General features: G+C 37.9%; 2 non-coding genes across 2 annotated transcripts; both read right to left on the bottom strand.

Annotated features, from left to right (window-relative positions):
- Positions 1-668: 668 nt before the first annotated feature.
- Positions 669-742, bottom strand: TRNAR-UCG. Its single transcript has one exon. It is a non-coding gene; the product is annotated as a tRNA-Arg (tRNA).
- A 1,142-nt stretch (positions 743-1,884) lies between these two features.
- Positions 1,885-1,956, bottom strand: TRNAG-UCC. Its single transcript has one exon. It is a non-coding gene; the product is annotated as a tRNA-Gly (tRNA).
- Positions 1,957-15,216: the final 13,260 nt, after the last annotated feature.

Here is a 15,216-nt window from a genome sequence, read left to right as displayed (position 1 = left end):
TTGTGTAATACCCACCATTTATGAATCATTTTAACTGATTGACCAAAAAACAAATCAGTTTTAACTCGATTTTAGTTAAGGATGTAAATGGATTGAATTTGGTCGGATAGTGGCATTATCATATCCGTATCCAATTATATTCGAACGGATTCGGATAATACCCTATCGGTTTTCGAACAGATTCGGCTAGTTTTTGGATAGTGATTTTTTTTTTTTAATACGGATTCTCCAAAATGGATATGAATGCGGATCAAATACAAATTTTCGATTATCCATTGACATCTTTACCGTTTATTTTTTATTTTATGAGGGTTAAGGTTGAGACTTGAGAGTTCAGCAATTACCTTGTCTTTTACTCTTCTTCGTATTTGATTTTCTTACGTTTTTTTACTTTTGATTTTATCTTGTATTTATTTTAATAAATATGTGATTCCATACATCACATTGCATAAATCAATATATATATAAATCAGTAGAAAATCTAGAAAAAGAATCACATTATCTTAACTTATAAAAATAAAATAACAAAATCCAATATGGTAACTTGAAAAGATAGACAAAAACAAAGATATAGTTCAGACATTTTATTTTTAAGGAGAAAGTTCTCTATCCGGATGCCACACTCCTCAAGGGAATTGAAGAAACGTTCTGAAAATAAAAATTACAGTCGACCACAGTGGGAGTCGAACCCACGACCTTTTGATCCGAAGTCAAACGCGCTAATCCACTGCGCTATGCGGTCATGCATGTTTATGTATAAGATATTAACTACTTACCATATATAGTATGTTTTTCACGGCCCTCAGCCTTCGCAGTCTAGAGGGCAACCCCTAAAGTACTAAAGCTGCTTCTTACTCCATGAAATGAGATTAACATCCACAAAGTTTGGGTAGAACTAGTTGGGAATTTATGAACCTTATTATTCAGATTTCAGAGTTACCGAATCTAGAGCCAGTACAGCCTACATAGAAATGCTAGTCATGCTCCAATAAGAACATGACGTAACCCCGATATTTCCATCTGAGGGAGAAGCTGCCACATGTCTATCAAACTCCTTTAGAGCATGTCCACACACACACAACATTAATGGGATTTTTATGAAAAATTATCTGTTCTATTTCCTGTCTGATCTATTTTTCCAAGTTCCTCTAATAGATGAAGTGGATCCCACTCGGGCAAGGGGTAGAATGGTCATTTTTGCCTTCATTAGAGGAACTTGGGGAATGGATTAGGTTTTCCCTTCTTAGATTCACGACATGTGTCTTACCAAAATCAAACGGCAGTATTTGAAAGTCCAAATTTCACCCAATTCATTCAACCTAACATAACCCTGTTTCCTGCATTTCTCTCTCCTCTCATAATTATGGTTCGTAATCTTGGATCGGATAAGCCGATATCGGTCAGATCAGATTGATATCGGTCGAGGCCGATCCCTAGATTAGACCAATACAACAAGATTTGACTAGATCGTTGATTGGATCGGCCAACTCTGTTGGATCGATCGATCTGATCGGATTGAATATTTTTGGATTTTTTCAAAGTTTATAAGTTTTTTTTTTTTTTTTTTTTATATTATCTTGACCAATACTAACCGATAGCAATCGATATTGACTGATCCGATCCGATTAATATCGGCCAATCCGATCCCAAGATCACAACACCCACTAACTCTAGCCGATACATGACCTGATCCATAAAAAAAACAATTTTTGAGTTTTTTGTACCAATCCGATCCCGACCCAGAAAGGTTTTGGCCATGACCGATACCTGAATTTCAAAAAATTGGTGAATGATTGGGAATCGATTGACACCTATTTCAATTTTGGCGATTTCTCATAGCAGAGAGTAATGTTATCTGTTTGGGTGAATAAAAATATAGATTAATGCGTCTGCCGGGAGTCGAACCCGGGTCTATTGCTTGGAAGGCAATTATCCTAACCGTTGGACTACAAACGCTTTGTTAGGAGAATGTGATCTTTACTTAGTTATGTTTGCAAATGGATTTATTTATGTAATGTATAAGATAATATTTAAAGACATAACAATAATAGCCTTTTGTTTTTGGGATAATGCTTCACGCAACAAACTACCAGATTCGCATCATAAGCATACAAACAACATCCAACATTTTTTTGTGTGATAACTCAGGTAAATTGAAAATGTATTGGATCTCATTACAGCTTTTATGCCGTTCTAGAGAGATGTTTGGGTTTCATAATTCATCTTTTTAGAACAATGCACTCTTTTCCAAGGTTACTTAGCAGTTATGGAATAAACTTGACACTTTAAGATCTGTATGATAACTTTCCAAAAAATTGATTCTGGTGTTTTTTCTTATTCTGGGGGCAGAATTGAAACAGATTATGTATGTATTGTCTGGTCCATTTCTGTGATTTTTTGAAACGGACCAGATGATATAATAGATTCTGGCAGGGTTTTGAGAAACATCAAAATGGTGTTTCTCAGATTTGAGAAACAGTTCTACGTAAAATCGGTAAAACAAGTTATGAGGGGCATTTGATGGTATTTACCATCAAAACATAAAACATAACCCTAAACAACCATTTCTTCATTGCTTCCTTTTCTTCACTCCTCTTCAACCATGTTTGGTACTCCTTGGAACGATTCTTCCTCTTAATCTTCACTCTGCTGCTTTGCAATCGTGTTTGGAACTCTTTGGAACTCCTAGACTCTTCACTCCGTCGCTCTGCAACCGCGTTTAGAACTCCTAGAACTCAGTTGTCCTCTTTACTCCGTCGCTCTGCAACCACAATCTCAGTTGGGATTCTGCTTCGCCAAGGAGTCAGAGGAGAAGCCACAGTTCCAGTTTCTAGCTTTGAATATTAATTTTGACCCTTTTGAAGATCTTATGTTTGATTTTCAAGTTTTCCCCTTTGTCCTTTTCACTTTTGCTTGCTCTTTTAGAGTTTGGTGAGTTCTTTGTAAATAAATCAGTTAAATCAATGGGTTTTATCGATTAATGAATCTTGTTAGAGTAAACACCAACTAAAAACATGAAAGAAAACAAAAATAGAGCAAGAAGACAAAGAGATTTAACGTGGTTCACACACCGGTATGGTGTGCTACATCCACGGGCGAAGGCGAAGATGATTCACTATGCAAATTGGAGAAAAATTACAATGGAGATCTCTCAAGAACACCCAAAACAATGTTGCTGCTCTCTCCCAAAAACCCTAAAACGAAAACCCCAAATCTTACTCGTCTTTACAATAAAGCGGGTAAAGAACATAAATACTCCTCCATCGGATCTAGGTCGATCCATCGGGTCTGGTCGAACAGTACTGCGGGGTCTTCACCCCCACCCCCAATGAGATCAATGATGTGCTTGGGCCTCCACTACCATCATAGATCTCAGAAAAAGTTCCATTTAGGTTGCCACCAAAAATGTCGGAGCGGGTTATTCTTCGAAACGGGTCCAAGAATTCAAGACATACATAACAAATCTCTACCTTGGCTTGAATTCTCCTCTAACAAGCAAACACATAGCTGAAATCTTCATCTTCTCCAATAGCCCTTCCAAAGGCTCAACTCAAATGCGGCAAACTCCAATCAAGTTCAAGCAATGCTTGAACTTGGTAGCACATAAAGGCTTTGCCAACATATCAGCTAGATTGTCTTCGGTACCAATCTTCAACACTTGGATATTGCCTTGAGCAACTATCTCTCTAACAAAATGATACCGAACATCAATGTGCTTCGTCCTCGCATGATACATCTGATCTCTAGTTAAGTGAATAGCACTCTGGCTATCACAGTGGACAACAGTTACATCATGATCCATGCTAAAGCTCTCCCAACAAACCTCTAAGCCAAAAAGCTTCTTTAACTGCCTCAGTCATTGCCATATACTCTGCTTCAGTAGTAGATAATGTAATTGTAGCCTGTAAAGTAGCTTTCCAACTAATCGCACATCCTCCAAGAGTAAATACATAACCTGTGAGTGATCTCCTCTTGTCAAGAACACCTGCATAATCTGAATCAATATAACTAGATAAGCTGTCACCATTCCTTCCAAACTCCAAGCAAACACCAGAGGTCCTCTTCAAATATCTAAGTATCTATTTCACTGCTTCCCAGTGAGTTTTACTTGGACATGATAGGTACCTACTCACCACACTGACTGCCTATGAAATGTCAGGACGTGTACAAACCATAGCATACATAATGGAACCAACTGCATTAGAGTATGGAACATGTGACATGTACTTCACCTCTTCATCTGTCTGAGATGATAGAGCAATTGAAAGTCTAAAATGAGATGCAATAGGAGTACTTACAAGTTTGGCATCTTTCATGCCAAAACGCTCCAATACCTTCTCAATGTATTTCTGTTGAGATAGCCACAACTTCCCTGCTTTTCTATCCCTCTTAATTTCCATACCAAGAATCTTCTTTGCTGCCCCCAAATCCTTCATCTCAAATTCGTAATTTAACTGTTGCTTCAACCTGTTAATCTCATTCATATCTTTAGCTGCAATCAACATATCATCAACATATAGCAATAAATATCTGAATGAGACATCAAAGAGTTCTCTGAAATATACACAACAGTCATATTGGCATCTATTGTAACCAAAACTTGTCATAACGGAATCAAACCTCCTATACCACTATCTAGGAGATTGCTTTAAACCATAAAGGGACTTCTTCAATAAGCATACATGGTCTTCCTTACCTTCAATAACAAAACCCTCCGGTTGATGCTTATAAATCTGTTCTTCCAATTCACTATGCAAGAATGTTGTTTTCACATCGAGTTGCTCCAACTCCAAATCATGCATGGCAACTAAAGTAAGCAAGACACGAATAGAGCTATGCTTAACAACAGGTGAGAACACATCACTAAAATCAACACCATATACTGATGAGCACATTTATGTGTGAAATCTTAGGGCATAAAGCATGCATTTTACATACTTAGAATGGAACTACCTTGGATATTTTCTGTCATTTTTAGGTTTTATGTCCATTTGTGAGCTTAAAGGCTGTTCTGGACTATCAGGTGTCATATCTTCAAATTTACACGTAAAGTGGTCTAGTTTCTTTTCATGGTTGTGAAGAGGGTTGAATTTTAACCAAGATGGACGTGATGCATTAAAAGTACCCATTAGTTTTGACATCCATACATGCGATTATTCTTTTTGGGCCAAAAAAAAATAATGGGCTAGAAATGAGCTGGAATGCAAGCCCGGGCCAGTCTGCGATGTCCCAGAGGTATATTTTTTGGCATCAAAGAAGACAATCATGATCAAGAGTTGAGATTCTCTTATGCAACGACCCCCCTTTTTGCGTTTTTCACTTTTAGAGGAGAGAGAAAATCACCATGGGACCCACTTACAAGTTTTCAAGGGAGAAAAAGAATTTGAAATTTTGGAGATTTATCTTTCCTATTTTGTCTCTACCTCACCACAATATATGGACCGAATTTTGCTTGAAGGGAGGAGATTTATCTTTTCTAATTTATCTCCTACACACCTACTTGAATGGATCTTTATTCGAGGAGATTGGATTTCCTATTTTATCTCAATTCTTCCACATCTCATGGACAAAAAATCGTGGAGCACAAGGGAAAGGAGAAGCAATCAAATCACCTCTCTCATCCAACGTGTTCTATCAAGGGGAGTCCCTAATTTTTCTCTCAAGATCTTACCATCTTACAACCCAAAACCGTGGTGGAGAAAAATATTGGGATTGGATTGCATACAGGAAAAGAAGGAAAGAAAATATGTGGGAGGATTCTCTTTTCTCTTTACAACCCCACCTACCCAATGTTTTTTTTTGGAAAGAGAGATCTTCTATCTTTTATTGGATGTAATTTTGGGTGTAAAAATAAAATAAAATAAAATAAAATAATATGGGAAACAAAGAAGGGAAGGAAAATCATGGAGGGGTGTGGTGTATATTTTTTTTTATGTAAAAAATTGTATAAGAGGGGAGAAAAATCGTGGGTGAAGGGGATGAGCTTGAGAGGTGTAGTTTTATTTTTCTCCTTTAAGGAATTGTCTTCTTCATTGAGTTCTCAATTTGTATTCTTCAATTAATGCAATTTCAATTCAGTTTTTTTTTTTTTACAAGCCTTCTAGAGTAATTTTTATTTTCAAGCTTTTTAACTCTAGCATTTCCAATTCTTGTGAGAGGGATTAGGGGTTCTAGAGAAAGAGAGTGGGCGTTCTTCCATTCAAGCAACGCAAATTTCATCAACAACACTTCAAGTTCAAGTTTCATTCAAGTTCAATCAACATAATAATCATCAACATCAATTGCAAGTTTGGTAGAAGGGAGTAGTCGATCCTATTTTCATTTTTCTTTCCATTCTCATTCTCTTTATTTCAAGTTCTTATGTTGGGATTTTATTTTTGATTATTCTCATTCTCATGTCTTTCTATGTTCTTATCTTAGATTTTTAGTTTGATTTTCAGGTTGGTAGATGTAGATGTGAATTCAACTTTGGTAGAGAAAGCTTTGTCGAATTTGACTCAAGCAATTTTTGGTTTAGTAATTTCTTTACTCTTAGATCTAGGTTTTCATTTGTGTGGTTGTGATATTTCAATCCGTCAATCAATCTTGTATTCCGTGTTAGATTTTAGTAGGTTAGATGATGAATGGTTAGGTCGTTGGAATCGATAGATGCATGTGTTAGGACCGTTAGTTTAGTCTAATTAATCACTACAGTTGGTTCACTCTCGCGTTACTTCAAGTAAGTAAGATAGAGTGGCTTATCTCCCTGAGATCTACCCGTTAGCTACATTGACCCGTAAGCTTGCGGTTATTTTATTTCACGAGCATATACCTGACTATAGCTCTTTGCAACCAATCTTGCCTTGCACCTAGCACCTTCAAAACTTGAGGTAGATTCCTTCTTTTTGAAAACCCATTTGCAGTCAACAATTTTCTTCCCTCTTGGCAGCTTGACAAGCTCCCAAGTCTGATTTTTATGAAGAGATTCAATCTCCTCATTCATGGCAATCAACCACTTTGTGGAATCAACTGAAGAAACAGCTTCTGAATTTGTTGCAGGCTCACTATTTTCAATTATATCTGCAACAGACAATGCAGAAGTAACAATTTCAGTATGCCCATATTTTTGTGGTGGTCTAACATTCCTTCTTGGTCTATGCTTGGCAATGTTATACGCTCTTCTTCTTCATGCCCTTGAGCTTCATCTTCTTCAGTGAAAGTAGGCAGCTGAATTGAAGTAGATTTTGATTTGTTTGAAGATGGACCATCAATTTCAAACTCCACCTTCTTCCCAGAATTCTTCTAGCTTTCATCACACTGAATGTGAGTTTCTTTCCTAGGATGCAACATAGCAGACTCATCAAAAGTAACATCTCTAATAATAAGAAATTTAGGAGACTTTGGATCAGGGCACCACAACCTGAATCCCTTCACTCCAGATCCATACCCAAGAAAAATACATTTCTTGGCCCTAGGTTCCAACTTCCCATCATTCACATGTGCATAAGCAGGACATCCAAAAATCTTTAAATTTGAGTAGTCTGCAGGCTTACCTGACCAAACCTCCTCTGGAGTCTTGCACTCAATAGCTATACAAGGAGACCTATTCACCAACTAAGTTGCTGTGTTTACTGCTTCTGTCCAAAACTCCTTGTCCAATCCTGCATTTGACAACATACACCTTACCTTTTCTAACAAGGTTCTGTTCATACGTTCTGCAACTCCATTCTACTGGGGTGTCTTCCCAACTGTGTGGTGTCTTGCAATCCCCTCATTCTTGCAGAACTCATTGAAATCACCTTCATAGAATTCTAGGCCATTGTCGGTTCTCAACCTCTTAATTTGCTTCCCGATCTGTTTCTTAAGCAAAATTTTCCACTGCTTAAAAGTAGCAAATACTTCATTTTTGTGCTTCAAGAAATAGACCCAAACCTTCCTAGAAAAATCATCAATGAAAGTGAGCAAATATCTAGCACCGTTCCCCTTGGAGGGAACCTTGGAGGGTCCCCAAAGATTTGAATGAATGTAGTCTAGAGTTCCCTTGGTCCTATAAATAGCAGTACTGAAGCTGACCCTCTTCTGCTTCCCAAATATACAATGCTCATAGAACTCCATTTTACCTGTACTCTGACTACATAATAGATCTCTTTTACTCAATGATGCCATCCCTCTTACACTCATATGGCCCAATCTCATGTGCCATAAATTTGTAGCATCAGACTCAGACATAGATGATGAAGCTGCTGCAACTGAACCAATGACTGTAGTACCCTGCAACACATACAGACTGCCAATCTTCATTCCTTTCATCAACAAGAGAGCACCTTTACTGATCCTTATGACTCCACCTTCATCTGTATATTTGCACCCATTTGAATCAAGAGTGCCTAAACTGATGAGATTCTTCTTCAAGTTAGGAACATGCCTAACATTAGACAAGGTTCTGATAATGCCATCATGCATCTTAATTCTGACTATCCCCTTTCCAACTGTTTTACAAGAAGCATTGTTGCCCATCTACACAACTCCACCTTGAACTAATTCATATGTGGAGAACTATTCACGATTGGGACACATATGGTAGGAACACCCGGAATCAAGAATCCATTCATCCTGTGATCTGATTCTGTCATCAGTCACCAAAAGCATCTTAGAATCATTCTCATCTGCAGCAATATTAACCTCTGTAGAGCTTTTTTTCTTCTGTTGGTTTTGGGCACCACCACTTACCTTTTGCTTATTTAAAAGCTTGCAGCATTCAGATTTAATGTGCCCCTTTTTCTTGCAGTAATTGCAAGATAAATTCTTATGCCTAGATTTTGATCTAGCTTTCTTCTTGTCACTGTCTAAACCTCTTTCAGAAATTCCTCCCCTAACCACCAAACCAACACCCTTTGATTTACTTGATGTTAACTTATCATCAATTTTTTACTTGCTTAACAGATTCATTTTGACATCCTCAACAGAGATGGTCTCTCTACCATAAATCATGGTGTCCCTAAAATTCTTATATGATGGAGGCAGGAAACATAATAATAACAGGGCTAAATCTTCATCACCAATTTTTACATCTACTATTTTCAAATCAATGACAATAAAATTGAAATAAAAAATATGGGATTTAAGTGAACTACCTTCACCCATATGAAGGGTATACAAACATTGCTTTAATCTCAACCTGTTGATGAGAGATTTGGTGAGATACAGGTTCTCCAACTTCACCCACAACTCAACAACCGTCTTCTCTGAGAGAACTTCTTATAAAACGTCATTTGAAAGATATAACTGGATAGCCGAAAGGGCTGTGATATTCATCTAGTTCCACTCCTCTTCGGACATAGTTGCAGGTTTCTTCACCTTCCCAAATAGGTATTCCCTCAAATCTTGCTGTGCAAGAACAACCATCATCCGAACTTGCCATAAGCTGAAGCTAATGCTGCCATCGAACTTGTTAATATCGAATTTCGTTGATGTAGGAGCTATGGATGTAGTGATTGAAGTAACCAAGGGCTCTGATACCAGTTTGTTAGAGCAAACACCAACCAAAAACACGAAAGAAAATAAAAATAGAGTAAAATGACACAGAGATTTAACGTGGTTCACACACCAGTATGGTGTGCTACATCCACCGGCGAAGGCGCAGATGATTTACTATGCATATCAGAGAAAAATTATAATAAAGATCTCTCCAGAACACCCAAAATGGTGTTACTGCTCTCTCCCAGAAACCTTGAAACAAAAACCCCAAATCTTACTCGTCTTTACAATAAAGCGGGTAACGAACATAAATACTCCTCCATCGGACTTGGGTCGGTCAAACCGTACTGCGGGGGCTTCGCCCCCACACCCCCAATGGGATCAATGATGGGCTCCTCTGCTACCATCACAGATCTTAGAAAAAAGTTCCATTCGGGTCACCCCAAAAAATGTCAGAGCGGGTCATTCTTCGAAACGGGTCCAAGAATTCAAGACATACATAACAAATCTGGTTTTGGGTTTGGAAGAATTGAAGACTCCTAGATTTTTTTTTTAAATTTTCAATTCCTGCAGAAATTATATTTACTGCAGTAATGAAACCCCATGATCTGTATTCTGATCGCACTCCGTGAGAACCAATTCTTTAAGGTTCTGGATGTGGATCCAGTAGCCAATGAAGCGAAACCCCAATCAGTAAACAACGAACACCCTCGCAGGTTGAGAATTTGTACTGAAATTGATTCGTGTCTTGATCCTCACCTTGGTGTGTGCGATCACAATTGGTGTTCTGATCTTCACCTTGGTTTGAGAGGAAGAAGAGTTGCAGGGATGAGATTAGAGATTAGTGATATTTTTTATTAGGTTTACCAGACAACATTTATTGGTACAAAATTACTCCAAAAATTCAAAAACCGAAAAAATTGATTCTGACTCAGAACCAATTTTTTGAAACAAAATGGTTGTCATACAGATCCTTATTGGCTTGGTTTCTTAAGGTCATTTATTATCCACATTCTACTTTCTTACCGGCTACTATTGGCTATCAATCAAATTTGGCATAGTGTAGTAACAAGAAGGGTAAAGATGTATTAAGGCCGGACTATGTTGGAGGATTGGTAGTGGAAATAATATTGATATTTGAGAACATAATTAGGTACCATCATTTTCCAATTTTAAGGTTCAAACACCCCGCCCCGTGGACACTATTATCTCTTGGGTATCCCAACTCATTGATCCCATTTAATGTGACAACAATTTTGAGGATTGACTTATCCTCTTTCCTCGAGAGAATTATTTAGAATAGGATGGGGCCAAAAATGAGTTTTTCAGTGAAGAGTTCTTATCATTTTCCATCTAATCAAATTAATGATAATGAGTATCTCATGCTTCATCTTCATCTTTGCATTCTTGGGATATGGTTCCTGATAAGGTATGGAAACGTATTTAGTCATGTCATACATTACCTAAAATTTAGAGATTTTTGTTAGTGAGCATATGCATCAGGGTTAGTTACTGCAACTACACTTCGACGAAGAAATCTCTCATTAGATCCACAGTGTGGGTGATTTGGAAGTCATGAAATCATCTCTCATATTCTTTTATAATGTTCATTCGCCTATGCAGTTCGACTAGGGAGTTTAGTTGGTTATATTGTTCCATAATACATCAATCCCTGTTTGCATCAATGGATACAGGAGTAAACGGTTTTTTTTTTTTATCAACAAGGGAAGAATGTAAGTCGACACTTAATGACACAGTGCACTTTCATTTGTTGGTTCCTTTGGATATCTAGGAACGACTCAGTGTTTGGTCGTCGGTCATGGTTACCAGAAGAGATGATTAATGCTTCCACATTGGCCTACCAAGAGTTCCAGAATCCAATGTTACAACATAACTCTGATTTCTCAACGCCACCTATCCAAAGGATCACCATGATTGATGTTAGTTGGACTCCTCCACCAGTAGATGTTTACGAAAGTAACTGTGATGCCAATTTGATCCTGAATACAGACAAAGAAGGATTTTTTTTTTTATTGGGCACGATTATTTTGGCCGGCCTTTATTTTCTATCTCCTCTCCTACTACATTCAATTCTCCTATTGTTGGGGAATCTTTGGTGATTCAATCAACATTGCTAGAGTCCATTTCTGAAGGTTGCAACAAAGTCATTATCGAATCTGACAAGCATGTGGTCTCCTATCTTCAGAGGAATCCTATTAATTCACCTCTGATTATCAGATCCATTCGAAAAAATACATTATGATGTAGTCCTAGGTAGGAGTAGTCCCACTAGGAGCCAGGATAATGAGGTCACACACAAAGGTTGGCTGATTGGGTTAAGGTTTACTAATTTAGGGCAAAACTAAAATTAGGGTTGGATATTGGGAAAGGGGTTTATAGGGTATTAATGGGCAGGTCTAGAGGGCTATTATGGTATAAACAGGTTAGGGTTTAAATAAGTTTTGAAATTCTACAATTTTGGACAGAATTGTGTTGCAGGTTTTGGGCTTTAATGGAGTGACGGAATGGAGAGAGTAGAGTGAGAGTTATAAGCTGGGTTTAGGATTAAGTGTCAATAATGATGTAAGGGATGTATGCTGAAAGTTTGGTTTGAAACTAATCGACAGATTTGAAGTTATGGAAGAATCCTAGTTAGGGTAGGAGTGAGAAGAAGAAGGTTTAAACAAGGTTCAGATTCAAACTTACTGGATTTGAAGAGATCTTCAATGGTAATAGCTTTGAAGATGAATAATGGGGTCTTCCGATCTTCACGATGCAAGGAGATAAGTAGCAGCTCTCCCGATCTTCATGATGCAAGGAGTCAATTGGAGATCTACCAATCCCTTCCACCTTGATATTACTCACAAGGCACACTCACGATGGAGCAAAGACAGCAAGCATAAAGGTGAGTTATTATTAATCAAAATTCGTATCTATTGCTGGCCTTCCTTATAAACTTATATGGAAGACTCAAAAATAGACTTAGACACTAAAAAGGAATGGCCTAACCCTATCCCTAACCTATTAGGTAACTTAAACTGACTAGGAAACTAGAATACTAAAGGAAATAGACTCAAAATATGGCTAGACTTATAGAGTCATAATCCAGCCCAACTTACATCACATGACCACTTAATCAAGTCACATGATCACTTAAATTGAACCAATTGGATGCAATCAATTTGAACCGATTCAATTAAAAAACATAAAAATAAACTAAATATTGGGCTAATCCCGTATGCAACCTATATACCCATATTTTAGGCCCATAGAAGTGACCTATTACATTAAAATCCCATGGGATCAAAGGCCCAACATGTATGTAACCTAACCCTAGACTTATTCCTAATGAAACAAGCCCTATTTGGTGATGAATCTGCATCAACTCTCCCCAACTTGAAAAAATTCCTCCTCAAATTTTGTAGTGATAAGGGAGAATCAATATGTGATCGACAGCTTTGACCATCCCCGAACAGAATTCTGGTGAAGCAGGAACATTGGGGATAAAATCTCCAAGGCGTGGAGCTTTCTCTTCGAAGAACCATGGTGGCATAACAAACTCTATGTGTTCGTTTTCTGAATTAGCAGCAACTGTGAATGTCCTGTCCATAGAGTCTTCAGTGTTAGCAACCTTCGCATCTAATACTTGAGACACAAGTTCCACTTCTTCAAAAACAGCATCTTGAATGCCAATAATTTATTGTGGAGTGCTCTCAACCACCTCTTCACCTTTTGCTATTTCATCTTTTTCTACTTTGATTTCTTCGACATTGACCACTTCAGTAAGGTCTTCTACATGTCGACTTTTCGTCTTCGAAGCTATAGGGCCTGTCTCTTTCTTTTCATCACAATTCACTGTCACTTCAGCTTTATCTTTAACTTATGCACTTAATCAAGTCACATGATCACTTAAATTGAACCAATTGGATGCAATCAATTTGAACCGATTCAATTAAAAAACATAAAAATAAACTAAATATTGGGCTAATCCCGTATGCAACCTATATACCCATATTTTAGGCCCATAGAAGTGACCTATTACATTAAAATCTCATGGGATCAAAGGCCCAACATGTATGTAACCTAACCTTAGACTTATTTCTAATGAAACAAGCCCTATTTGGTGATGAATCTGCATCAACTCTCCCCAACTTGAAAAAATTCCTCCTCAAATTTTGTAGTGATAAGGGAGAATCAACATGTGATCGACAGCTTTGACCATCCCCGAACAGAATTCTGGTGAAGCAGGAACATTGGGGATAAAATCTCCAAGGCGTGGAGCTTTCTCTTCGAAGAACCATGGTGGCATAACAAACTCTATGTGTTCATTTTCTGAATTAGCAGCAACTGTGAATGTCTTGTCCATAGAGTCTTCAGTGTTAGCAACCTTCGCATCTAATACTTGAGACACAAGTTCCACTTCTTCAAAAACAGCATCTTGAATGCCAATAATTTATTGTGGAGTGCTCTCAACCACCTCTTTACCTTTTGCTATTTCATCTTTTTCTACTTTAGTTTCTTCGACATTGACCACTTCAGTAAGGTCTTCTACATGTCGACTTTTCGTCTTCGAAGCTATAGGGGCTGTCTCTTTCTTTTCATCACAATTCACTGTCACTTCAGCTTTATCTTTAACTTATGCTCTCTCAACTTCCTTTGGTAATGTACATTTGTATTCAGTCGCTGATTAACACTAGTGATGTCAGATTTCCAACACTCTTCAACTTGCAAACGGAATCTCATTGATGGAGGATTCAAGCTGTCTTCAGATTTGAAGGCCTTTTGGGGATGATGTTGTCGATGGGAATTTAAGTTACCTTGTTATAGAGCTCTGAACGTTCGTCGAAAATATTGTTTGCTCAGATCTTCTTTCATCTCTGCCTATGTAACAGGTTCTCTACCACGGTAGTCAAGATAATCTATCTGGGTCCTCCACCAATTATGTGTTGGTCCTACTAGCTTGGTATGTGCTAGTCTCATTTTCCTATGCTTAGGATAATCATACCAATTAAAATAATCATCTAAAGCAGCTAACCAATCACAAAATGCCTGTGGATCTGGTCTGCCATCAAAGTCACTCAACTTATACGCCTCTGGAGGTCTATGGCGTCTCCTGTAGTCTCTGTATCCTCTATTCCTATCTTCACTATGATCTCTGTACCTTTCTCTGTCTTCTCTGTATTGATCTATGTGGTCCCTGTAATGTCTGGGATGATCTCTACGATGTTCATCCCTTCCCAGATTTTCATGTACCTCAGAGTGAACTTATAATCTGTCTTCCTCTGCATATAAAAGGTTGTTTACAAGAGGCACAGCTTGCCTTTGTTCCATTACCAACATTCGATCACCAAGAGCTTGCTATTCTGTTGAAATTTTCTATAATATAACCATAATTGCAGCAAGGGAATCAGGTGGGGGTGGTTTTGTGGGATCCACAGCAGGGATGCCATGTGCAGCCATGGTTCTGATACCACTTGATGTAGTCCTAGGTAGGAGTAGTCCCACTACGAGCCAGGATAATGAGGCCACACACACAAAGGTTGGCTGATTGGGTTAAGGTTTACTAATTTAGGGTAAAACTAGGATTAGGGTTGGATATTAGGAAAGGGGTTTATAGGGTATTAATGGGCAGGTCTAGATGGCTATTATGGTATAAAAAGGTTAGGGTTTGAATACGTTTTGAAATTCTATAATTTTGGACAGAATTATATTGCAGGTTTTGGGCTTTAATGGAGTGAAGGAATGGAAAGAGTAGAGTGG

This window comes from Telopea speciosissima, chromosome 8 (genome assembly GCF_018873765.1).
Source record: "Telopea speciosissima isolate NSW1024214 ecotype Mountain lineage chromosome 8, Tspe_v1, whole genome shotgun sequence".
NCBI classification, from domain to species: domain Eukaryota; kingdom Viridiplantae; phylum Streptophyta; class Magnoliopsida; order Proteales; family Proteaceae; genus Telopea; species Telopea speciosissima.
Note: the sequence above shows the minus strand (reverse complement) of the source record. Positions and strands in the feature narration are given on the sequence as shown.